We start from the raw sequence: 25622 nt of genomic DNA, 5'->3' as shown, positions 1-25622 counted from the left end.
GGAGTGGAAGCGGAGAGATCGCACCAGATGCCAATTCTAGATGTTATCACACCTGTGGTCACTGCAGCAGCAGGTGAATCCACTTTGTCCAAAAGGGATCTATTCCATTCAATTGCAAATGATCTAGATAAGACAGAGAACTGCAGCACGGGGACATAGCCGAGTTGGTCAGGTTGAGTGGTGATGAGTTTGCTATTTGGATGAATAAAGAAAGTCAAAAGTGTGAAAGATAAAAAACAAAAGGAGGAAGTGTGAAAAGTGAATGGGCCAAATTGAGGTGCATATGAAGACGTATGCTTTCTTCCAATTCATTAAATCGGGCTAATATGAATCAGGTGAATTGAGTTCTGCTTTTGGAAACTGGGTTAAGAAGGGGTGCACCGTTCCTGGAGGTACTGCAATACCAGGTCAATGCGTGGAGTGGACAGAGCAAGCTCTTTTTCCATCTCCCTGTTCTAAAAATCCATTTAATATATGGTCCCCAGATAGGGGACGTATCAGATATTAAACTGATAAGAACAGATACTACACTTGATCTTAGCCAAAAGGCCGAGAAGCGATAACCAGAATTGGTTTGGGCCTCGAGTGGCACCCTGGCCTATGCCGGACACATCTTAGGGAGAGAGAGCGAGAGGGAGACAAACCCACGCCTACACAAGACATTTTGTCACCCAAGCCAACCCTTGAAAAGGCTGCTTTGCAGAGCCAAAACAAGAAGAATGGTGCGTTTTGCAGCCGCCGCCCACTGCAATGAATCTGAATAACTCCTCCTTTAGGGCGCAAGCAACTCCCCTCCCCCTTGCAGTCTTTCCAATTCACGATACAAAAAGACGGACAGGACAGGTTGCCTGACTTTCCGTCACTGCCACCCTTTGCCATCCTTACCCGTAGAAAGCCCTTTCATCATCCCCAAACCCTAATCTTTTCCCTTTCCTTCCCAGCCCCCAAACCCTGCCCTCTGTACCTTTCTCACCACCCGCTTCCCTTCTCCTGTCATCCCCCTACCACCCGGGAAAAAAAGAGATTGCCCCCTCCTTCCACTAGCCCACCCTCCCACCCAAAGAACAACTTCTTCTGCGCAGCTTGTTTTCTAGGCAGCAGCGCTATTGTGATGTCATCGGGGGGCATTGTGACAAGCCGCCAGTGTTCCGTCTCTTCATGTTGTGCACAGTTCAAACGGAAAATACATCAACAGGCAGACTACAGAAAAGCTTACTATCAAAGGTTAGAGGGGGGCTTTCTCAGAGGGCTTTTTACAGTTTTTCTATTCCCAATTAGCCGTTTAAGTGTACTTATTGAAAGTAGTAATTCTTTCATAGGCCGCCCTTTCTTAGTATTTGACGTTCCTTATATTGCGGTATGAGGCTTCGCAGTAGGTTGCAAACATTCATCACCCATGACTGTCCCCAATTGAGCTCAGAAGCTCAATGTCTATCATGACCTCTCTTTTAGAATGTCCAAGAGCAAGCAAACTATTCCTCCAGGAGAGGGCGCCAACAGACTACTAAAGAGATCATCATTACTCAAAGAAAACCCCAAAAACCAATGCATGATAGGAATAAACAGGTAACTTTCTTTGGAGTGGAAGCGGAGAGATCGCACCAGATGCCAATTCTAGATGTTATCACACCTGTGGTCACTGCAGCAGCAGGTGAATCCACTTTGTCCAAAAGGGATCTATTCCATTCAATTGCAAATGATCTAGATAAGACAGAGAACTGCAGCACGGGGACATAGCCGAGTTGGTCAGGTTGAGTGGTGATGAGTTTGCTATTTGGATGAATAAAGAAAGTCAAAAGTGTGAAAGATAAAAAACAAAAGGAGGAAGTGTGAAAAGTGAATGGGCCAAATTGAGGTGCATATGAAGACGTATGCTTTCTTCCAATTCATTAAATCGGGCTAATATGAATCAGGTGAATTGAGTTCTGCTTTTGGAAACTGGGTTAAGAAGGGGTGCACCGTTCCTGGAGGTACTGCAATACCAGGTCAATGCGTGGAGTGGACAGAGCAAGCTCTTTTTCCATCTCCCTGTTCTAAAAATCCATTTAATATATGGTCCCCAGATAGGGGACGTATCAGATATTAAACTGATAAGAACAGATACTACACTTGATCTTAGCCAAAAGGCCGAGAAGCGATAACCAGAATTGGTTTGGGCCTCGAGTGGCACCCTGGCCTATGCCGGACACATCTTAGGGAGAGAGAGCGAGAGGGAGACAAACCCACGCCTACACAAGACATTTTGTCACCCAAGCCAACCCTTGAAAAGGCTGCTTTGCAGAGCCAAAACAAGAAGAATGGTGCGTTTTGCAGCCGCCGCCCACTGCAATGAATCTGAATAACTCCTCCTTTAGGGCGCAAGCAACTCCCCTCCCCCTTGCAGTCTTTCCAATTCACGATACAAAAAGACGGACAGGACAGGTTGCCTGACTTTCCGTCACTGCCACCCTTTGCCATCCTTACCCGTAGAAAGCCCTTTCATCATCCCCAAACCCTAATCTTTTCCCTTTCCTTCCCAGCCCCCAAACCCTGCCCTCTGTACCTTTCTCACCACCCGCTTCCCTTCTCCTGTCATCCCCCTACCACCCGGGAAAAAAAGAGATTGCCCCCTCCTTCCACTAGCCCACCCTCCCACCCAAAGAACAACTTCTTCTGCGCAGCTTGTTTTCTAGGCAGCAGCGCTATTGTGATGTCATCGGGGGGCATTGTGACAAGCCGCCAGTGTTCCGTCTCTTCATGTTGTGCACAGTTCAAACGGAAAATACATCAACAGGCAGACTACAGAAAAGCTTACTATCAAAGGTTAGAGGGGGGCTTTCTCAGAGGGCTTTTTACAGTTTTTCTATTCCCAATTAGCCGTTTAAGTGTACTTATTGAAAGTAGTAATTCTTTCATAGGCCGCCCTTTCTTAGTATTTGACGTTCCTTATATTGCGGTATGAGGCTTCGCAGTAGGTTGCAAACATTCATCACCCATGACTGTCCCCAATTGAGCTCAGAAGCTCAATGTCTATCATGACCTCTCTTTTAGAATGTCCAAGAGCAAGCAAACTATTCCTCCAGGAGAGGGCGCCAACAGACTACTAAAGAGATCATCATTACTCAAAGAAAACCCCAAAAACCAATGCATGATAGGAATAAACAGGTAACTTTCTTTGGAGTGGAAGCGGAGAGATCGCACCAGATGCCAATTCTAGATGTTATCACACCTGTGGTCACTGCAGCAGCAGGTGAATCCACTTTGTCCAAAAGGGATCTATTCCATTCAATTGCAAATGATCTAGATAAGACAGAGAACTGCAGCACGGGGACATAGCCGAGTTGGTCAGGTTGAGTGGTGATGAGTTTGCTATTTGGATGAATAAAGAAAGTCAAAAGTGTGAAAGATAAAAAACAAAAGGAGGAAGTGTGAAAAGTGAATGGGCCAAATTGAGGTGCATATGAAGACGTATGCTTTCTTCCAATTCATTAAATCGGGCTAATATGAATCAGGTGAATTGAGTTCTGCTTTTGGAAACTGGGTTAAGAAGGGGTGCACCGTTCCTGGAGGTACTGCAATACCAGGTCAATGCGTGGAGTGGACAGAGCAAGCTCTTTTTCCATCTCCCTGTTCTAAAAATCCATTTAATATATGGTCCCCAGATAGGGGACGTATCAGATATTAAACTGATAAGAACAGATACTACACTTGATCTTAGCCAAAAGGCCGAGAAGCGATAACCAGAATTGGTTTGGGCCTCGAGTGGCACCCTGGCCTATGCCGGACACATCTTAGGGAGAGAGAGCGAGAGGGAGACAAACCCACGCCTACACAAGACATTTTGTCACCCAAGCCAACCCTTGAAAAGGCTGCTTTGCAGAGCCAAAACAAGAAGAATGGTGCGTTTTGCAGCCGCCGCCCACTGCAATGAATCTGAATAACTCCTCCTTTAGGGCGCAAGCAACTCCCCTCCCCCTTGCAGTCTTTCCAATTCACGATACAAAAAGACGGACAGGACAGGTTGCCTGACTTTCCGTCACTGCCACCCTTTGCCATCCTTACCCGTAGAAAGCCCTTTCATCATCCCCAAACCCTAATCTTTTCCCTTTCCTTCCCAGCCCCCAAACCCTGCCCTCTGTACCTTTCTCACCACCCGCTTCCCTTCTCCTGTCATCCCCCTACCACCCGGGAAAAAAAGAGATTGCCCCCTCCTTCCACTAGCCCACCCTCCCACCCAAAGAACAACTTCTTCTGCGCAGCTTGTTTTCTAGGCAGCAGCGCTATTGTGATGTCATCGGGGGGCATTGTGACAAGCCGCCAGTGTTCCGTCTCTTCATGTTGTGCACAGTTCAAACGGAAAATACATCAACAGGCAGACTACAGAAAAGCTTACTATCAAAGGTTAGAGGGGGGCTTTCTCAGAGGGCTTTTTACAGTTTTTCTATTCCCAATTAGCCGTTTAAGTGTACTTATTGAAAGTAGTAATTCTTTCATAGGCCGCCCTTTCTTAGTATTTGACGTTCCTTATATTGCGGTATGAGGCTTCGCAGTAGGTTGCAAACATTCATCACCCATGACTGTCCCCAATTGAGCTCAGAAGCTCAATGTCTATCATGACCTCTCTTTTAGAATGTCCAAGAGCAAGCAAACTATTCCTCCAGGAGAGGGCGCCAACAGACTACTAAAGAGATCATCATTACTCAAAGAAAACCCCAAAAACCAATGCATGATAGGAATAAACAGGTAACTTTCTTTGGAGTGGAAGCGGAGAGATCGCACCAGATGCCAATTCTAGATGTTATCACACCTGTGGTCACTGCAGCAGCAGGTGAATCCACTTTGTCCAAAAGGGATCTATTCCATTCAATTGCAAATGATCTAGATAAGACAGAGAACTGCAGCACGGGGACATAGCCGAGTTGGTCAGGTTGAGTGGTGATGAGTTTGCTATTTGGATGAATAAAGAAAGTCAAAAGTGTGAAAGATAAAAAACAAAAGGAGGAAGTGTGAAAAGTGAATGGGCCAAATTGAGGTGCATATGAAGACGTATGCTTTCTTCCAATTCATTAAATCGGGCTAATATGAATCAGGTGAATTGAGTTCTGCTTTTGGAAACTGGGTTAAGAAGGGGTGCACCGTTCCTGGAGGTACTGCAATACCAGGTCAATGCGTGGAGTGGACAGAGCAAGCTCTTTTTCCATCTCCCTGTTCTAAAAATCCATTTAATATATGGTCCCCAGATAGGGGACGTATCAGATATTAAACTGATAAGAACAGATACTACACTTGATCTTAGCCAAAAGGCCGAGAAGCGATAACCAGAATTGGTTTGGGCCTCGAGTGGCACCCTGGCCTATGCCGGACACATCTTAGGGAGAGAGAGCGAGAGGGAGACAAACCCACGCCTACACAAGACATTTTGTCACCCAAGCCAACCCTTGAAAAGGCTGCTTTGCAGAGCCAAAACAAGAAGAATGGTGCGTTTTGCAGCCGCCGCCCACTGCAATGAATCTGAATAACTCCTCCTTTAGGGCGCAAGCAACTCCCCTCCCCCTTGCAGTCTTTCCAATTCACGATACAAAAAGACGGACAGGACAGGTTGCCTGACTTTCCGTCACTGCCACCCTTTGCCATCCTTACCCGTAGAAAGCCCTTTCATCATCCCCAAACCCTAATCTTTTCCCTTTCCTTCCCAGCCCCCAAACCCTGCCCTCTGTACCTTTCTCACCACCCGCTTCCCTTCTCCTGTCATCCCCCTACCACCCGGGAAAAAAAGAGATTGCCCCCTCCTTCCACTAGCCCACCCTCCCACCCAAAGAACAACTTCTTCTGCGCAGCTTGTTTTCTAGGCAGCAGCGCTATTGTGATGTCATCGGGGGGCATTGTGACAAGCCGCCAGTGTTCCGTCTCTTCATGTTGTGCACAGTTCAAACGGAAAATACATCAACAGGCAGACTACAGAAAAGCTTACTATCAAAGGTTAGAGGGGGGCTTTCTCAGAGGGCTTTTTACAGTTTTTCTATTCCCAATTAGCCGTTTAAGTGTACTTATTGAAAGTAGTAATTCTTTCATAGGCCGCCCTTTCTTAGTATTTGACGTTCCTTATATTGCGGTATGAGGCTTCGCAGTAGGTTGCAAACATTCATCACCCATGACTGTCCCCAATTGAGCTCAGAAGCTCAATGTCTATCATGACCTCTCTTTTAGAATGTCCAAGAGCAAGCAAACTATTCCTCCAGGAGAGGGCGCCAACAGACTACTAAAGAGATCATCATTACTCAAAGAAAACCCCAAAAACCAATGCATGATAGGAATAAACAGGTAACTTTCTTTGGAGTGGAAGCGGAGAGATCGCACCAGATGCCAATTCTAGATGTTATCACACCTGTGGTCACTGCAGCAGCAGGTGAATCCACTTTGTCCAAAAGGGATCTATTCCATTCAATTGCAAATGATCTAGATAAGACAGAGAACTGCAGCACGGGGACATAGCCGAGTTGGTCAGGTTGAGTGGTGATGAGTTTGCTATTTGGATGAATAAAGAAAGTCAAAAGTGTGAAAGATAAAAAACAAAAGGAGGAAGTGTGAAAAGTGAATGGGCCAAATTGAGGTGCATATGAAGACGTATGCTTTCTTCCAATTCATTAAATCGGGCTAATATGAATCAGGTGAATTGAGTTCTGCTTTTGGAAACTGGGTTAAGAAGGGGTGCACCGTTCCTGGAGGTACTGCAATACCAGGTCAATGCGTGGAGTGGACAGAGCAAGCTCTTTTTCCATCTCCCTGTTCTAAAAATCCATTTAATATATGGTCCCCAGATAGGGGACGTATCAGATATTAAACTGATAAGAACAGATACTACACTTGATCTTAGCCAAAAGGCCGAGAAGCGATAACCAGAATTGGTTTGGGCCTCGAGTGGCACCCTGGCCTATGCCGGACACATCTTAGGGAGAGAGAGCGAGAGGGAGACAAACCCACGCCTACACAAGACATTTTGTCACCCAAGCCAACCCTTGAAAAGGCTGCTTTGCAGAGCCAAAACAAGAAGAATGGTGCGTTTTGCAGCCGCCGCCCACTGCAATGAATCTGAATAACTCCTCCTTTAGGGCGCAAGCAACTCCCCTCCCCCTTGCAGTCTTTCCAATTCACGATACAAAAAGACGGACAGGACAGGTTGCCTGACTTTCCGTCACTGCCACCCTTTGCCATCCTTACCCGTAGAAAGCCCTTTCATCATCCCCAAACCCTAATCTTTTCCCTTTCCTTCCCAGCCCCCAAACCCTGCCCTCTGTACCTTTCTCACCACCCGCTTCCCTTCTCCTGTCATCCCCCTACCACCCGGGAAAAAAAGAGATTGCCCCCTCCTTCCACTAGCCCACCCTCCCACCCAAAGAACAACTTCTTCTGCGCAGCTTGTTTTCTAGGCAGCAGCGCTATTGTGATGTCATCGGGGGGCATTGTGACAAGCCGCCAGTGTTCCGTCTCTTCATGTTGTGCACAGTTCAAACGGAAAATACATCAACAGGCAGACTACAGAAAAGCTTACTATCAAAGGTTAGAGGGGGGCTTTCTCAGAGGGCTTTTTACAGTTTTTCTATTCCCAATTAGCCGTTTAAGTGTACTTATTGAAAGTAGTAATTCTTTCATAGGCCGCCCTTTCTTAGTATTTGACGTTCCTTATATTGCGGTATGAGGCTTCGCAGTAGGTTGCAAACATTCATCACCCATGACTGTCCCCAATTGAGCTCAGAAGCTCAATGTCTATCATGACCTCTCTTTTAGAATGTCCAAGAGCAAGCAAACTATTCCTCCAGGAGAGGGCGCCAACAGACTACTAAAGAGATCATCATTACTCAAAGAAAACCCCAAAAACCAATGCATGATAGGAATAAACAGGTAACTTTCTTTGGAGTGGAAGCGGAGAGATCGCACCAGATGCCAATTCTAGATGTTATCACACCTGTGGTCACTGCAGCAGCAGGTGAATCCACTTTGTCCAAAAGGGATCTATTCCATTCAATTGCAAATGATCTAGATAAGACAGAGAACTGCAGCACGGGGACATAGCCGAGTTGGTCAGGTTGAGTGGTGATGAGTTTGCTATTTGGATGAATAAAGAAAGTCAAAAGTGTGAAAGATAAAAAACAAAAGGAGGAAGTGTGAAAAGTGAATGGGCCAAATTGAGGTGCATATGAAGACGTATGCTTTCTTCCAATTCATTAAATCGGGCTAATATGAATCAGGTGAATTGAGTTCTGCTTTTGGAAACTGGGTTAAGAAGGGGTGCACCGTTCCTGGAGGTACTGCAATACCAGGTCAATGCGTGGAGTGGACAGAGCAAGCTCTTTTTCCATCTCCCTGTTCTAAAAATCCATTTAATATATGGTCCCCAGATAGGGGACGTATCAGATATTAAACTGATAAGAACAGATACTACACTTGATCTTAGCCAAAAGGCCGAGAAGCGATAACCAGAATTGGTTTGGGCCTCGAGTGGCACCCTGGCCTATGCCGGACACATCTTAGGGAGAGAGAGCGAGAGGGAGACAAACCCACGCCTACACAAGACATTTTGTCACCCAAGCCAACCCTTGAAAAGGCTGCTTTGCAGAGCCAAAACAAGAAGAATGGTGCGTTTTGCAGCCGCCGCCCACTGCAATGAATCTGAATAACTCCTCCTTTAGGGCGCAAGCAACTCCCCTCCCCCTTGCAGTCTTTCCAATTCACGATACAAAAAGACGGACAGGACAGGTTGCCTGACTTTCCGTCACTGCCACCCTTTGCCATCCTTACCCGTAGAAAGCCCTTTCATCATCCCCAAACCCTAATCTTTTCCCTTTCCTTCCCAGCCCCCAAACCCTGCCCTCTGTACCTTTCTCACCACCCGCTTCCCTTCTCCTGTCATCCCCCTACCACCCGGGAAAAAAAGAGATTGCCCCCTCCTTCCACTAGCCCACCCTCCCACCCAAAGAACAACTTCTTCTGCGCAGCTTGTTTTCTAGGCAGCAGCGCTATTGTGATGTCATCGGGGGGCATTGTGACAAGCCGCCAGTGTTCCGTCTCTTCATGTTGTGCACAGTTCAAACGGAAAATACATCAACAGGCAGACTACAGAAAAGCTTACTATCAAAGGTTAGAGGGGGGCTTTCTCAGAGGGCTTTTTACAGTTTTTCTATTCCCAATTAGCCGTTTAAGTGTACTTATTGAAAGTAGTAATTCTTTCATAGGCCGCCCTTTCTTAGTATTTGACGTTCCTTATATTGCGGTATGAGGCTTCGCAGTAGGTTGCAAACATTCATCACCCATGACTGTCCCCAATTGAGCTCAGAAGCTCAATGTCTATCATGACCTCTCTTTTAGAATGTCCAAGAGCAAGCAAACTATTCCTCCAGGAGAGGGCGCCAACAGACTACTAAAGAGATCATCATTACTCAAAGAAAACCCCAAAAACCAATGCATGATAGGAATAAACAGGTAACTTTCTTTGGAGTGGAAGCGGAGAGATCGCACCAGATGCCAATTCTAGATGTTATCACACCTGTGGTCACTGCAGCAGCAGGTGAATCCACTTTGTCCAAAAGGGATCTATTCCATTCAATTGCAAATGATCTAGATAAGACAGAGAACTGCAGCACGGGGACATAGCCGAGTTGGTCAGGTTGAGTGGTGATGAGTTTGCTATTTGGATGAATAAAGAAAGTCAAAAGTGTGAAAGATAAAAAACAAAAGGAGGAAGTGTGAAAAGTGAATGGGCCAAATTGAGGTGCATATGAAGACGTATGCTTTCTTCCAATTCATTAAATCGGGCTAATATGAATCAGGTGAATTGAGTTCTGCTTTTGGAAACTGGGTTAAGAAGGGGTGCACCGTTCCTGGAGGTACTGCAATACCAGGTCAATGCGTGGAGTGGACAGAGCAAGCTCTTTTTCCATCTCCCTGTTCTAAAAATCCATTTAATATATGGTCCCCAGATAGGGGACGTATCAGATATTAAACTGATAAGAACAGATACTACACTTGATCTTAGCCAAAAGGCCGAGAAGCGATAACCAGAATTGGTTTGGGCCTCGAGTGGCACCCTGGCCTATGCCGGACACATCTTAGGGAGAGAGAGCGAGAGGGAGACAAACCCACGCCTACACAAGACATTTTGTCACCCAAGCCAACCCTTGAAAAGGCTGCTTTGCAGAGCCAAAACAAGAAGAATGGTGCGTTTTGCAGCCGCCGCCCACTGCAATGAATCTGAATAACTCCTCCTTTAGGGCGCAAGCAACTCCCCTCCCCCTTGCAGTCTTTCCAATTCACGATACAAAAAGACGGACAGGACAGGTTGCCTGACTTTCCGTCACTGCCACCCTTTGCCATCCTTACCCGTAGAAAGCCCTTTCATCATCCCCAAACCCTAATCTTTTCCCTTTCCTTCCCAGCCCCCAAACCCTGCCCTCTGTACCTTTCTCACCACCCGCTTCCCTTCTCCTGTCATCCCCCTACCACCCGGGAAAAAAAGAGATTGCCCCCTCCTTCCACTAGCCCACCCTCCCACCCAAAGAACAACTTCTTCTGCGCAGCTTGTTTTCTAGGCAGCAGCGCTATTGTGATGTCATCGGGGGGCATTGTGACAAGCCGCCAGTGTTCCGTCTCTTCATGTTGTGCACAGTTCAAACGGAAAATACATCAACAGGCAGACTACAGAAAAGCTTACTATCAAAGGTTAGAGGGGGGCTTTCTCAGAGGGCTTTTTACAGTTTTTCTATTCCCAATTAGCCGTTTAAGTGTACTTATTGAAAGTAGTAATTCTTTCATAGGCCGCCCTTTCTTAGTATTTGACGTTCCTTATATTGCGGTATGAGGCTTCGCAGTAGGTTGCAAACATTCATCACCCATGACTGTCCCCAATTGAGCTCAGAAGCTCAATGTCTATCATGACCTCTCTTTTAGAATGTCCAAGAGCAAGCAAACTATTCCTCCAGGAGAGGGCGCCAACAGACTACTAAAGAGATCATCATTACTCAAAGAAAACCCCAAAAACCAATGCATGATAGGAATAAACAGGTAACTTTCTTTGGAGTGGAAGCGGAGAGATCGCACCAGATGCCAATTCTAGATGTTATCACACCTGTGGTCACTGCAGCAGCAGGTGAATCCACTTTGTCCAAAAGGGATCTATTCCATTCAATTGCAAATGATCTAGATAAGACAGAGAACTGCAGCACGGGGACATAGCCGAGTTGGTCAGGTTGAGTGGTGATGAGTTTGCTATTTGGATGAATAAAGAAAGTCAAAAGTGTGAAAGATAAAAAACAAAAGGAGGAAGTGTGAAAAGTGAATGGGCCAAATTGAGGTGCATATGAAGACGTATGCTTTCTTCCAATTCATTAAATCGGGCTAATATGAATCAGGTGAATTGAGTTCTGCTTTTGGAAACTGGGTTAAGAAGGGGTGCACCGTTCCTGGAGGTACTGCAATACCAGGTCAATGCGTGGAGTGGACAGAGCAAGCTCTTTTTCCATCTCCCTGTTCTAAAAATCCATTTAATATATGGTCCCCAGATAGGGGACGTATCAGATATTAAACTGATAAGAACAGATACTACACTTGATCTTAGCCAAAAGGCCGAGAAGCGATAACCAGAATTGGTTTGGGCCTCGAGTGGCACCCTGGCCTATGCCGGACACATCTTAGGGAGAGAGAGCGAGAGGGAGACAAACCCACGCCTACACAAGACATTTTGTCACCCAAGCCAACCCTTGAAAAGGCTGCTTTGCAGAGCCAAAACAAGAAGAATGGTGCGTTTTGCAGCCGCCGCCCACTGCAATGAATCTGAATAACTCCTCCTTTAGGGCGCAAGCAACTCCCCTCCCCCTTGCAGTCTTTCCAATTCACGATACAAAAAGACGGACAGGACAGGTTGCCTGACTTTCCGTCACTGCCACCCTTTGCCATCCTTACCCGTAGAAAGCCCTTTCATCATCCCCAAACCCTAATCTTTTCCCTTTCCTTCCCAGCCCCCAAACCCTGCCCTCTGTACCTTTCTCACCACCCGCTTCCCTTCTCCTGTCATCCCCCTACCACCCGGGAAAAAAAGAGATTGCCCCCTCCTTCCACTAGCCCACCCTCCCACCCAAAGAACAACTTCTTCTGCGCAGCTTGTTTTCTAGGCAGCAGCGCTATTGTGATGTCATCGGGGGGCATTGTGACAAGCCGCCAGTGTTCCGTCTCTTCATGTTGTGCACAGTTCAAACGGAAAATACATCAACAGGCAGACTACAGAAAAGCTTACTATCAAAGGTTAGAGGGGGGCTTTCTCAGAGGGCTTTTTACAGTTTTTCTATTCCCAATTAGCCGTTTAAGTGTACTTATTGAAAGTAGTAATTCTTTCATAGGCCGCCCTTTCTTAGTATTTGACGTTCCTTATATTGCGGTATGAGGCTTCGCAGTAGGTTGCAAACATTCATCACCCATGACTGTCCCCAATTGAGCTCAGAAGCTCAATGTCTATCATGACCTCTCTTTTAGAATGTCCAAGAGCAAGCAAACTATTCCTCCAGGAGAGGGCGCCAACAGACTACTAAAGAGATCATCATTACTCAAAGAAAACCCCAAAAACCAATGCATGATAGGAATAAACAGGTAACTTTCTTTGGAGTGGAAGCGGAGAGATCGCACCAGATGCCAATTCTAGATGTTATCACACCTGTGGTCACTGCAGCAGCAGGTGAATCCACTTTGTCCAAAAGGGATCTATTCCATTCAATTGCAAATGATCTAGATAAGACAGAGAACTGCAGCACGGGGACATAGCCGAGTTGGTCAGGTTGAGTGGTGATGAGTTTGCTATTTGGATGAATAAAGAAAGTCAAAAGTGTGAAAGATAAAAAACAAAAGGAGGAAGTGTGAAAAGTGAATGGGCCAAATTGAGGTGCATATGAAGACGTATGCTTTCTTCCAATTCATTAAATCGGGCTAATATGAATCAGGTGAATTGAGTTCTGCTTTTGGAAACTGGGTTAAGAAGGGGTGCACCGTTCCTGGAGGTACTGCAATACCAGGTCAATGCGTGGAGTGGACAGAGCAAGCTCTTTTTCCATCTCCCTGTTCTAAAAATCCATTTAATATATGGTCCCCAGATAGGGGACGTATCAGATATTAAACTGATAAGAACAGATACTACACTTGATCTTAGCCAAAAGGCCGAGAAGCGATAACCAGAATTGGTTTGGGCCTCGAGTGGCACCCTGGCCTATGCCGGACACATCTTAGGGAGAGAGAGCGAGAGGGAGACAAACCCACGCCTACACAAGACATTTTGTCACCCAAGCCAACCCTTGAAAAGGCTGCTTTGCAGAGCCAAAACAAGAAGAATGGTGCGTTTTGCAGCCGCCGCCCACTGCAATGAATCTGAATAACTCCTCCTTTAGGGCGCAAGCAACTCCCCTCCCCCTTGCAGTCTTTCCAATTCACGATACAAAAAGACGGACAGGACAGGTTGCCTGACTTTCCGTCACTGCCACCCTTTGCCATCCTTACCCGTAGAAAGCCCTTTCATCATCCCCAAACCCTAATCTTTTCCCTTTCCTTCCCAGCCCCCAAACCCTGCCCTCTGTACCTTTCTCACCACCCGCTTCCCTTCTCCTGTCATCCCCCTACCACCCGGGAAAAAAAGAGATTGCCCCCTCCTTCCACTAGCCCACCCTCCCACCCAAAGAACAACTTCTTCTGCGCAGCTTGTTTTCTAGGCAGCAGCGCTATTGTGATGTCATCGGGGGGCATTGTGACAAGCCGCCAGTGTTCCGTCTCTTCATGTTGTGCACAGTTCAAACGGAAAATACATCAACAGGCAGACTACAGAAAAGCTTACTATCAAAGGTTAGAGGGGGGCTTTCTCAGAGGGCTTTTTACAGTTTTTCTATTCCCAATTAGCCGTTTAAGTGTACTTATTGAAAGTAGTAATTCTTTCATAGGCCGCCCTTTCTTAGTATTTGACGTTCCTTATATTGCGGTATGAGGCTTCGCAGTAGGTTGCAAACATTCATCACCCATGACTGTCCCCAATTGAGCTCAGAAGCTCAATGTCTATCATGACCTCTCTTTTAGAATGTCCAAGAGCAAGCAAACTATTCCTCCAGGAGAGGGCGCCAACAGACTACTAAAGAGATCATCATTACTCAAAGAAAACCCCAAAAACCAATGCATGATAGGAATAAACAGGTAACTTTCTTTGGAGTGGAAGCGGAGAGATCGCACCAGATGCCAATTCTAGATGTTATCACACCTGTGGTCACTGCAGCAGCAGGTGAATCCACTTTGTCCAAAAGGGATCTATTCCATTCAATTGCAAATGATCTAGATAAGACAGAGAACTGCAGCACGGGGACATAGCCGAGTTGGTCAGGTTGAGTGGTGATGAGTTTGCTATTTGGATGAATAAAGAAAGTCAAAAGTGTGAAAGATAAAAAACAAAAGGAGGAAGTGTGAAAAGTGAATGGGCTAAATTGAGGTGCATATGAAGACGTATGCTTTCTTCCAATTCATTAAATCGGGCTAATATGAATCAGGTGAATTGAGTTCTGCTTTTGGAAACTGGGTTAAGAAGGGGTGCACCGTTCCTGGAGGTACTGCAATACCAGGTCAATGCGTGGAGTGGACAGAGCAAGCTCTTTTTCCATCTCCCTGTTCTAAAAATCCATTTAATATATGGTCCCCAGATAGGGGACGTATCAGATATTAAACTGATAAGAACAGATTTTTTGATTTAATGAAGCTTTCCAAAGCACCACAAAAAATGCATGACCGAAGTCACACCAAAAACAGTGCAAAGGCTAGGATTCGTGTGGACCCCACCGTGAGGAGAGGGTCCCCAAAAATCAACCCCGTCCCTCCGAGCCAGAAGGCCACAGCAAGGGTCAGGGATCTTCGGTGCTCCCCCAAGCCGAAGCCTGGTTGAGCCTTGTCGTTGCTCCCAGCGTCCACCCAGGCATCTTACCCAAGTGGAGTAGAGAGCTACTAGTTGTTGGTTTCGCAGCCGAAACTGCCCGGACCGTCAACCGGTGTTGGTTTCTCAGCCCAAGGCTAACCGGACCTCCAACCGGGTGTTGGTTTCTCAGCCAAAGCTGACCCAGACCTCCAACCGGGTGTTGGTTTCTCAGCCGAAGCTGACCCAGACCTCCAACCGGGTGTTAGTTTCTCAGCCCAAAGCTGACCAGACCTCCGACCGGGATTATAAAAATTTCCCTTCCTAGCCAGAAGGCCGGGATAGGATAATATGCTCAAAAAGTATGAAAAGGCAAGGTACGGTGTGCTACAGAGCCCAAGGCTTGCCGGGGTCCCAAGCCAGCAAGCTCAGACTCACTCCAGGGTCGTCAGTCCTGGGGCACGTTGTACCATAGCCCCCCACCCTTACTCAGTCTAATAGCCTCGATCCTGGTAGGGCCATGTTTTCCTCTAGATGAATATACTATCCACCCAGAGTACTAGCAAGCGCAACCTTCCAGTGTGCATTGTATCATTGTACTAAGGTGGCCTGGAGCTTAAACCACCTCTTCGAACAACACTACACTTGATCTTAGCCAAAAGGCCGAGAAGCGATAACCAGAATTGGTTTGGGCCTCGAGTGGCACCCTGGCCTATGCCGGACACATCTTAGGGAGAGAGAGCGAGAGGGAGACAAACCCACGCCTACACAAGACATTTTGTCACCCAAGCCAACCCTTGAAAAGGCTGCTTTGCAGAGCCAAAACAAGAAGAATGGTGCGTTTTGCAGCCGCCGCCCACTGCAATGAATCTGAATAACTCCTCCTTTAGGGCGCAAGCAACTCCCCTCCCCCTTGCAGTCTTTCCAATTCACGATACAAAAAGACGGACAGGACAGGTTGCCTGACTTTCCGTCACTGCCACCCTTTGCCATCCTTACCCGTAGAAAGCCCTTTCATCATCCCCAAACCCTAATCTTTTCCCTTTCCTTCCCAGCCCCCAAACCCTGCCCTCTGTACCTTTCTCACCACCCGCTTCCCTTCTCCTGTCATCCCCCTACCACCCGGGAAAAAAAGAGATTGCCCCCTCCTTCCACTAGCCCACCCTCCCACCCAAAGAACAACTTCTTCTGCGCAGCTTGTTTTCTAGGCAGCAGCGCTATTGTGATGTCATCGGGGGGCATTGTGACAAGCCGCCAGTGTTCCGTCTCTTCATGTTGTGCACAGTTCAAACGGAAAATACATCAACAGGCAGACTACAGAAAAGCTTACTATCAAAGGTTAGAGGGGGGCTTTCTCAGAGGGCTTTTTACAGTTTTTCTATTCCCAATTAGCCGTTTAAGTGTACTTATTGAAAGTAGTAATTCTTTCATAGGCCGCCCTTTCTTAGTATTTGACGTTCCTTATATTGCGGTATGAGGCTTCGCAGTAGGTTGCAAACATTCATCACCCATGACTGTCCCCAATTGAGCTCAGAAGCTCAATGTCTATCATGACCTCTCTTTTAGAATGTCCAAGAGCAAGCAAACTATTCCTCCAGGAGAGGGCGCCAACAGACTACTAAAGAGATCATCATTACTCAAAGAAAACCCCAAAAACCAATGCATGATAGGAATAAACAGGTAACTTTCTTTGGAGTGGAAGCGGAGAGATCGCACCAGATGCCAATTCTAGATGTTATCACACCTGTGGTCACTGCAGCAGCAGGTGAATCCACTTTGTCCAAAAGGGATCTATTCCATTCAATTGCAAATGATCTAGATAAGACAGAGAACTGCAGCACGGGGACATAGCCGAGTTGGTCAGGTTGAGTGGTGATGAGTTTGCTATTTGGATGAATAAAGAAAGTCAAAAGTGTGAAAGATAAAAAACAAAAGGAGGAAGTGTGAAAAGTGAATGGGCCAAATTGAGGTGCATATGAAGACGTATGCTTTCTTCCAATTCATTAAATCGGGCTAATATGAATCAGGTGAATTGAGTTCTGCTTTTGGAAACTGGGTTAAGAAGGGGTGCACCGTTCCTGGAGGTACTGCAATACCAGGTCAATGCGTGGAGTGGACAGAGCAAGCTCTTTTTCCATCTCCCTGTTCTAAAAATCCATTTAATATATGGTCCCCAGATAGGGGACGTATCAGATATTAAACTGATAAGAACAGATTTTTGATTTAATGAAGCTTTCCAAAGCACCACAAAAAATGCATGACCGAAGTCACACCAAAAACAGTGCAAAGGCTAGGATTCGTGTGGACCCCACCGTGAGGAGAGGGTCCCCAAAAATCAACCCCGTCCCTCCGAGCCAGAAGGCCACAGCAAGGGTCAGGGATCTTCGGTGCTCCCCCAAGCCGAAGCCTGGTTGAGCCTTGTCGTTGCTCCCAGCGTCCACCCAGGCATCTTACCCAAGTGGAGTAGAGAGCTACTAGTTGTTGGTTTCGCAGCCGAAACTGCCCGGACCGTCAACCGGTGTTGGTTTCTCAGCCCAAGGCTAACCGGACCTCCAACCGGGTGTTGGTTTCTCAGCCGAAGCTGACCCAGACCTCCAACCGGGTGTTGGTTTCTCAGCCGAAGCTGACCCAGACCTCCAACCGGGTGTTAGTTTCTCAGCCCAAAGCTGACCAGACCTCCGACCGGGATTGTAAAAATTTCCCTTCCTAGCCAGAAGGCCGGGATAGGGTAATATGCTCAAAAAGTATGAAAAGGCAAGGTACGGTGTGCTACAGAGCCCAAGGCTTGCCGGGGTCCCAAGCCAGCAAGCTCAGACTCACTCCAGGGTCGTCAGTCCTGGGGCACGTTGTACCATAGCCCCCCCACCCTTACTCAGTCTAATAGCCTCGATCCTGGTAGGGCCATGTTTTCCTCTAGATGAATATACTATCCACCCAGAGTACTAGCAAGCGCAACCTTCCAGTGTGCATTGTATCATTGTACTAAGGTGGCCTGGAGCTTAAACCACCTCTTCGAACAACACTACACTTGATCTTAGCCAAAAGGCCGAGAAGCGATAACCAGAATTGGTTTGGGCCTCGAGTGGCACCCTGGCCTATGCCGGACACATCTTAGGGAGAGAGAGCGAGAGGGAGACAAACCCACGCCTACACAAGACATTTTGTCACCCAAGCCAACCCTTGAAAAGGCTGCTTTGCAGAGCCAAAACAAGAAGAATGGTGCGTTTTGCAGCCGCCGCCCACTGCAATGAATCTGAATAACTCCTCCTTTAGGGCGCAAGCAACTCCCCTCCCCCTTGCAGTCTTTCCAATTCACGATACAAAAAGACGGACAGGACAGGTTGCCTGACTTTCCGTCACTGCCACCCTTTGCCATCCTTACCCGTAGAAAGCCCTTTCATCATCCCCAAACCCTAATCTTTTCCCTTTCCTTCCCAGCCCCCAAACCCTGCCCTCTGTACCTTTCTCACCACCCGCTTCCCTTCTCCTGTCATCCCCCTACCACCCGGGAAAAAAAGAGATTGCCCCCTCCTTCCACTAGCCCACCCTCCCACCCAAAGAACAACTTCTTCTGCGCAGCTTGTTTTCTAGGCAGCAGCGCTATTGTGATGTCATCGGGGGGCATTGTGACAAGCCGCCAGTGTTCCGTCTCTTCATGTTGTGCACAGTTCAAACGGAAAATACATCAACAGGCAGACTACAGAAAAGCTTACTATCAAAGGTTAGAGGGGGGCTTTCTCAGAGGGCTTTTTACAGTTTTTCTATTCCCAATTAGCCGTTTAAGTGTACTTATTGAAAGTAGTAATTCTTTCATAGGCCGCCCTTTCTTAGTATTTGACGTTCCTTATATTGCGGTATGAGGCTTCGCAGTAGGTTGCAAACATTCATCACCCATGACTGTCCCCAATTGAGCTCAGAAGCTCAATGTCTATCATGACCTCTCTTTTAGAATGTCCAAGAGCAAGCAAACTATTCCTCCAGGAGAGGGCGCCAACAGACTACTAAAGAGATCATCATTACTCAAAGAAAACCCCAAAAACCAATGCATGATAGGAATAAACAGGTAACTTTCTTTGGAGTGGAAGCGGAGAGATCGCACCAGATGCCAATTCTAGATGTTATCACACCTGTGGTCACTGCAGCAGCAGGTGAATCCACTTTGTCCAAAAGGGATCTATTCCATTCAATTGCAAATGATCTAGATAAGACAGAGAACTGCAGCACGGGGACATAGCCGAGTTGGTCAGGTTGAGTGGTGATGAGTTTGCTATTTGGATGAATAAAGAAAGTCAAAAGTGTGAAAGATAAAAAACAAAAGGAGGAAGTGTGAAAAGTGAATGGGCCAAATTGAGGTGCATATGAAGACGTATGCTTTCTTCCAATTCATTAAATCGGGCTAATATGAATCAGGTGAATTGAGTTCTGCTTTTGGAAACTGGGTTAAGAAGGGGTGCACCGTTCCTGGAGGTACTGCAATACCAGGTCAATGCGTGGAGTGGACAGAGCAAGCTCTTTTTCCATCTCCCTGTTCTAAAAATCCATTTAATATATGGTCCCCAGATAGGGGACGTATCAGATATTAAACTGATAAGAACAGATACTACACTTGATCTTAGCCAAAAGGCCGAGAAGCGATAACCAGAATTGGTTTGGGCCTCGAGTGGCACCCTGGCCTATGCCGGACACATCTTAGGGAGAGAGAGCGAGAGGGAGACAAACCCACGCCTACACAAGACATTTTGTCACCCAAGCCAACCCTTGAAAAGGCTGCTTTGCAGAGCCAAAACAAGAAGAATGGTGCGTTTTGCAGCCGCCGCCCACTGCAATGAATCTGAATAACTCCTCCTTTAGGGCGCAAGCAACTCCCCTCCCCCTTGCAGTCTTTCCAATTCACGATACAAAAAGACGGACAGGACAGGTTGCCTGACTTTCCGTCACTGCCACCCTTTGCCATCCTTACCCGTAGAAAGCCCTTTCATCATCCCCAAACCCTAATCTTTTCCCTTTCCTTCCCAGCCCCCAAACCCTGCCCTCTGTACCTTTCTCACCACCCGCTTCCCTTCTCCTGTCATCCCCCTACCACCCGGGAAAAAAAGAGATTGCCCCCTCCTTCCACTAGCCCACCCTCCCACCCAAAGAACAACTTCTTCTGCGCAGCTTGTTTTCTAGGCAGCAGCGCTATTGTGATGTCATCGGGGGGCATTGTGACAAGCCGCCAGTGTTCCGTCTCTTCATGTTGTGCACAGTTCAAACGGAAAATACATCAACAGGCAGACTACAGAAAAGCTTACTATCAAAGGTTAGAGGGGGGCTTTCTCAGAGGGCTTTTTACAGTTTTTCTATTCGCAATTAGCCGTTTAAGTGTACTTATTGAAAGTAGTAATTCTTTCATAGGCCGCCCTTTCTTAGTATTTGACGTTCCTTATATTGCGGTATGAGGCTTCGCAGTAGGTTGCAAACATTCATCACCCATGACTGTCCCCAATTGAGCTCAGAAGCTCAATGTCTATCATGACCTCTCTTTTAGAATGTCCAAGAGCAAGCAAACTATTCCTCCAGGAGAGGGCGCCAACAGACTACTAAAGAGATCATCATTACTCAAAGAAAACCCCAAAAACCAATGCATGATAGGAATAAACAGGTAACTTTCTTTGGAGTGGAAGCGGAGAGATCGCACCAGATGCCAATTCTAGATGTTATCACACCTGTGGTCACTGCAGCAGCAGGTGAATCCACTTTGTCCAAAAGGGATCTATTCCATTCAATTGCAAATGATCTAGATAAGACAGAGAACTGCAGCACGGGGACATAGCCGAGTTGGTCAGGTTGAGTGGTGATGAGTTTGCTATTTGGATGAATAAAGAAAGTCAAAAGTGTGAAAGATAAAAAACAAAAGGAGGAAGTGTGAAAAGTGAATGGGCCAAATTGAGGTGCATATGAAGACGTATGCTTTCTTCCAATTCATTAAATCGGGCTAATATGAATCAGGTGAATTGAGTTCTGCTTTTGGAAACTGGGTTAAGAAGGGGTGCACCGTTCCTGGAGGTACTGCAATACCAGGTCAATGCGTGGAGTGGACAGAGCAAGCTCTTTTTCCATCTCCCTGTTCTAAAAATCCATTTAATATATGGTCCCCAGATAGGGGACGTATCAGATATTAAACTGATAAGAACAGATACTACACTTGATCTTAGCCAAAAGGCCGAGAAGCGATAACCAGAATTGGTTTGGGCCTCGAGTGGCACCCTGGCCTATGCCGGACACATCTTAGGGAGAGAGAGCGAGAGGGAGACAAACCCACGCCTACACAAGACATTTTGTCACCCAAGCCAACCCTTGAAAAGGCTGCTTTGCAGAGCCAAAACAAGAAGAATGGTGCGTTTTGCAGCCGCCGCCCACTGCAATGAATCTGAATAACTCCTCCTTTAGGGCGCAAGCAACTCCCCTCCCCCTTGCAGTCTTTCCAATTCACGATACAAAAAGACGGACAGGACAGGTTGCCTGACTTTCCGTCACTGCCACCCTTTGCCATCCTTACCCGTAGAAAGCCCTTTCATCATCCCCAAACCCTAATCTTTTCCCTTTCCTTCCCAGCCCCCAAACCCTGCCCTCTGTACCTTTCTCACCACCCGCTTCCCTTCTCCTGTCATCCCCCTACCACCCGGGAAAAAAAGAGATTGCCCCCTCCTTCCACTAGCCCACCCTCCCACCCAAAGAACAACTTCTTCTGCGCAGCTTGTTTTCTAGGCAGCAGCGCTATTGTGATGTCATCGGGGGGCATTGTGACAAGCCGCCAGTGTTCCGTCTCTTCATGTTGTGCACAGTTCAAACGGAAAATACATCAACAGGCAGACTACAGAAAAGCTTACTATCAAAGGTTAGAGGGGGGCTTTCTCAGAGGGCTTTTTACAGTTTTTCTATTCCCAATTAGCCGTTTAAGTGTACTTATTGAAAGTAGTAATTCTTTCATAGGCCGCCCTTTCTTAGTATTTGACGTTCCTTATATTGCGGTATGAGGCTTCGCAGTAGGTTGCAAACATTCATCACCCATGACTGTCCCCAATTGAGCTCAGAAGCTCAATGTCTATCATGACCTCTCTTTTAGAATGTCCAAGAGCAAGCAAACTATTCCTCCAGGAGAGGGCGCCAACAGACTACTAAAGAGATCATCATTACTCAAAGAAAACCCCAAAAACCAATGCATGATAGGAATAAACAGGTAACTTTCTTTGGAGTGGAAGCGGAGAGATCGCACCAGATGCCAATTCTAGATGTTATCACACCTGTGGTCACTGCAGCAGCAGGTGAATCCACTTTGTCCAAAAGGGATCTATTCCATTCAATTGCAAATGATCTAGATAAGACAGAGAACTGCAGCACGGGGACATAGCCGAGTTGGTCAGGTTGAGTGGTGATGAGTTTGCTATTTGGATGAATAAAGAAAGTCAAAAGTGTGAAAGATAAAAAACAAAAGGAGGAAGTGTGAAAAGTGAATGGGCCAAATTGAGGTGCATATGAAGACGTATGCTTTCTTCCAATTCATTAAATCGGGCTAATATGAATCAGGTGAATTGAGTTCTGCTTTTGGAAACTGGGTTAAGAAGGGGTGCACCGTTCCTGGAGGTACTGCAATACCAGGTCAATGCGTGGAGTGGACAGAGCAAGCTCTTTTTCCATCTCCCTGTTCTAAAAATCCATTTAATATATGGTCCCCAGATAGGGGACGTATCAGATATTAAACTGATAAGAACAGATACTACACTTGATCTTAGCCAAAAGGCCGAGAAGCGATAACCAGAATTGGTTTGGGCCTCGAGTGGCACCCTGGCCTATGCCGGACACATCTTAGGGAGAGAGAGCGAGAGGGAGACAAACCCACGCCTACACAAGACATTTTGTCACCCAAGCCAACCCTTGAAAAGGCTGCTTTGCAGAGCCAAAACAAGAAGAATGGTGCGTTTTGCAGCCGCCGCCCACTGCAATGAATCTGAATAACTCCTCCTTTGGGGCGCAAGCAACTCCCCTCCCCCTTGCAGTCTTTCCAATTCACGATACAAAAAGACGGACAGGACAGGTTGCCTGACTTTCCGTCACTGCCACCCTTTGCCATCCTTACCCGTAGAAAGCCCTTTCATCATCCCCAAACCCTAATCTTTTCCCTTTCCTTCCCAGCCCCCAAACCCTGCCCTCTGTACCTTTCTCACCACCCGCTTCCCTTCTCCTGTCATCCCCCTACCACCCGGGAAAAAAAGAGATTGCCCCCTCCTTCCACTAGCCCACCCTCCCACCCAAAGAACAACTTCTTCTGCGCAGCTTGTTTTCTAGGCAGCAGCGCTATTGTGATGTCATCGGGGGGCATTGTGACAAGCCGCCAGTGTTCCGTCTCTTCATGTTGTGCACAGTTCAAACGGAAAATACATCAACAGGCAGACTACAGAAAAGCTTACTATCAAAGGTTAGAGGGGGGCTTTCTCAGAGGGCTTTTTACAGTTTTTCTATTCCCAATTAGCCGTTTAAGTGTACTTATTGAAAGTAGTAATTCTTTCATAGGCCGCCCTTTCTTAGTATTTGACGTTCCTTATATTGCGGTATGAGGCTTCGCAGTAGGTTGCAAACATTCATCACCCATGACTGTCCCCAATTGAGCTCAGAAGCTCAATGTCTATCATGACCTCTCTTTTAGAATGTCCAAGAGCAAGCAAACTATTCCTCCAGGAGAGGGCGCCAACAGACTACTAAAGAGATCATCATTACTCAAAGAAAACCCCAAAAACCAATGCATGATAGGAATAAACAGGTAACTTTCTTTGGAGTGGAAGCGGAGAGATCGCACCAGATGCCAATTCTAGATGTTATCACACCTGTGGTCACTGCAGCAGCAGGTGAATCCACTTTGTCCAAAAGGGATCTATTCCATTCAATTGCAAATGATCTAGATAAGACAGAGAACTGCAGCACGGGGACATAGCCGAGTTGGTCAGGTTGAGTGGTGATGAGTTTGCTATTTGGATGAATAAAGAAAGTCAAAAGTGTGAAAGATAAAAAACAAAAGGAGGAAGTGTGAAAAGTGAATGGGCCAAATTGAGGTGCATATGAAGACGTATGCTTTCTTCCAATTCATTAAATCGGGCTAATATGAATCAGGTGAATTGAGTTCTGCTTTTGGAAACTGGGTTAAGAAGGGGTGCACCGTTCCTGGAGGTACTGCAATACCAGGTCAATGCGTGGAGTGGACAGAGCAAGCTCTTTTTCCATCTCCCTGTTCTAAAAATCCATTTAATATATGGTCCCCAGATAGGGGACGTATCAGATATTAAACTGATAAGAACAGATACTACACTTGATCTTAGCCAAAAGGCCGAGAAGCGATAACCAGAATTGGTTTGGGCCTCGAGTGGCACCCTGGCCTATGCCGGACACATCTTAGGGAGAGAGAGCGAGAGGGAGACAAACCCACGCCTACACAAGACATTTTGTCACCCAAGCCAACCCTTGAAAAGGCTGCTTTGCAGAGCCAAAACAAGAAGAATGGTGCGTTTTGCAGCCGCCGCCCACTGCAATGAATCTGAATAACTCCTCCTTTAGGGCGCAAGCAACTCCCCTCCCCCTTGCAGTCTTTCCAATTCACGATACAAAAAGACGGACAGGACAGGTTGCCTGACTTTCCGTCACTGCCACCCTTTGCCATCCTTACCCGTAGAAAGCCCTTTCATCATCCCCAAACCCTAATCTTTTCCCTTTCCTTCCCAGCCCCCAAACCCTGCCCTCTGTACCTTTCTCACCACCCGCTTCCCTTCTCCTGTCATCCCCCTACCACCCGGGAAAAAAAGAGATTGCCCCCTCCTTCCACTAGCCCACCCTCCCACCCAAAGAACAACTTCTTCTGCGCAGCTTGTTTTCTAGGCAGCAGCGCTATTGTGATGTCATCGGGGGGCATTGTGACAAGCCGCCAGTGTTCCGTCTCTTCATGTTGTGCACAGTTCAAACGGAAAATACATCAACAGGCAGACTACAGAAAAGCTTACTATCAAAGGTTAGAGGGGGGCTTTCTCAGAGGGCTTTTTACAGTTTTTCTATTCCCAATTAGCCGTTTAAGTGTACTTATTGAAAGTAGTAATTCTTTCATAGGCCGCCCTTTCTTAGTATTTGACGTTCCTTATATTGCGGTATGAGGCTTCGCAGTAGGTTGCAAACATTCATCACCCATGACTGTCCCCAATTGAGCTCAGAAGCTCAATGTCTATCATGACCTCTCTTTTAGAATGTCCAAGAGCAAGCAAACTATTCCTCCAGGAGAGGGCGCCAACAGACTACTAAAGAGATCATCATTACTCAAAGAAAACCCCAAAAACCAATGCATGATAGGAATAAACAGGTAACTTTCTTTGGAGTGGAAGCGGAGAGATCGCACCAGATGCCAATTCTAGATGTTATCACACCTGTGGTCACTGCAGCAGCAGGTGAATCCACTTTGTCCAAAAGGGATCTATTCCATTCAATTGCAAATGATCTAGATAAGACAGAGAACTGCAGCACGGGGACATAGCCGAGTTGGTCAGGTTGAGTGGTGATGAGTTTGCTATTTGGATGAATAAAGAAAGTCAAAAGTGTGAAAGATAAAAAACAAAAGGAGGAAGTGTGAAAAGTGAATGGGCCAAATTGAGGTGCATATGAAGACGTATGCTTTCTTCCAATTCATTAAATCGGGCTAATATGAATCAGGTGAATT

At 46.7% G+C, this 25622-nt stretch overlaps 15 non-coding genes across 15 annotated transcripts; all 15 read right to left on the bottom strand.

The window, feature by feature from the left end:
• Window positions 1-370: 370 nt before the first annotated feature.
• On the bottom strand, window positions 371-561 carry LOC142271351 (U2 spliceosomal RNA). The gene has a single exon (XR_012736416.1). It is a non-coding gene; the product is annotated as a U2 spliceosomal RNA (small nuclear RNA).
• A 1387-nt stretch (window positions 562-1948) lies between these two features.
• Window positions 1949-2139, bottom strand: LOC142271350 (U2 spliceosomal RNA). Its single transcript, XR_012736415.1, has one exon. It is a non-coding gene; the product is annotated as a U2 spliceosomal RNA (small nuclear RNA).
• A 1387-nt stretch (window positions 2140-3526) lies between these two features.
• LOC142271349 (U2 spliceosomal RNA) lies at window positions 3527-3717 on the bottom strand. The gene has a single exon (XR_012736414.1). It is a non-coding gene; the product is annotated as a U2 spliceosomal RNA (small nuclear RNA).
• A 1387-nt stretch (window positions 3718-5104) lies between these two features.
• On the bottom strand, window positions 5105-5295 carry LOC142271348 (U2 spliceosomal RNA). The gene has a single exon (XR_012736413.1). It is a non-coding gene; the product is annotated as a U2 spliceosomal RNA (small nuclear RNA).
• Window positions 5296-6682: 1387 nt separating this feature from the next.
• LOC142271347 (U2 spliceosomal RNA) lies at window positions 6683-6873 on the bottom strand. The gene has a single exon (XR_012736412.1). It is a non-coding gene; the product is annotated as a U2 spliceosomal RNA (small nuclear RNA).
• Window positions 6874-8260: 1387 nt separating this feature from the next.
• On the bottom strand, window positions 8261-8451 carry LOC142271346 (U2 spliceosomal RNA). Its single transcript, XR_012736411.1, has one exon. It is a non-coding gene; the product is annotated as a U2 spliceosomal RNA (small nuclear RNA).
• Window positions 8452-9838: 1387 nt separating this feature from the next.
• Window positions 9839-10029, bottom strand: LOC142271345 (U2 spliceosomal RNA). Its single transcript, XR_012736410.1, has one exon. It is a non-coding gene; the product is annotated as a U2 spliceosomal RNA (small nuclear RNA).
• A 1387-nt stretch (window positions 10030-11416) lies between these two features.
• On the bottom strand, window positions 11417-11607 carry LOC142271343 (U2 spliceosomal RNA). The gene has a single exon (XR_012736408.1). It is a non-coding gene; the product is annotated as a U2 spliceosomal RNA (small nuclear RNA).
• A 1387-nt stretch (window positions 11608-12994) lies between these two features.
• Window positions 12995-13185, bottom strand: LOC142271342 (U2 spliceosomal RNA). Its single transcript, XR_012736407.1, has one exon. It is a non-coding gene; the product is annotated as a U2 spliceosomal RNA (small nuclear RNA).
• Window positions 13186-14572: 1387 nt separating this feature from the next.
• Window positions 14573-14766, bottom strand: LOC142271332 (U2 spliceosomal RNA). Its single transcript, XR_012736398.1, has one exon. It is a non-coding gene; the product is annotated as a U2 spliceosomal RNA (small nuclear RNA).
• A 2189-nt stretch (window positions 14767-16955) lies between these two features.
• LOC142271331 (U2 spliceosomal RNA) lies at window positions 16956-17148 on the bottom strand. Its single transcript, XR_012736397.1, has one exon. It is a non-coding gene; the product is annotated as a U2 spliceosomal RNA (small nuclear RNA).
• Window positions 17149-19338: 2190 nt separating this feature from the next.
• On the bottom strand, window positions 19339-19529 carry LOC142271340 (U2 spliceosomal RNA). Its single transcript, XR_012736406.1, has one exon. It is a non-coding gene; the product is annotated as a U2 spliceosomal RNA (small nuclear RNA).
• A 1387-nt stretch (window positions 19530-20916) lies between these two features.
• On the bottom strand, window positions 20917-21107 carry LOC142271339 (U2 spliceosomal RNA). The gene has a single exon (XR_012736405.1). It is a non-coding gene; the product is annotated as a U2 spliceosomal RNA (small nuclear RNA).
• Window positions 21108-22494: 1387 nt separating this feature from the next.
• On the bottom strand, window positions 22495-22685 carry LOC142271338 (U2 spliceosomal RNA). Its single transcript, XR_012736404.1, has one exon. It is a non-coding gene; the product is annotated as a U2 spliceosomal RNA (small nuclear RNA).
• Window positions 22686-24072: 1387 nt separating this feature from the next.
• LOC142271337 (U2 spliceosomal RNA) lies at window positions 24073-24263 on the bottom strand. Its single transcript, XR_012736403.1, has one exon. It is a non-coding gene; the product is annotated as a U2 spliceosomal RNA (small nuclear RNA).
• Between the last annotated feature and the right edge of the window lie 1359 nt (window positions 24264-25622).

The sequence above is a fragment of the Anomaloglossus baeobatrachus genome, unplaced genomic scaffold (assembly GCF_048569485.1).
Source record: "Anomaloglossus baeobatrachus isolate aAnoBae1 unplaced genomic scaffold, aAnoBae1.hap1 Scaffold_3362, whole genome shotgun sequence".
Lineage (NCBI taxonomy): Eukaryota > Metazoa > Chordata > Amphibia > Anura > Aromobatidae > Anomaloglossus > Anomaloglossus baeobatrachus.
This window is presented reverse-complemented; position numbering and strand designations above follow the sequence as displayed.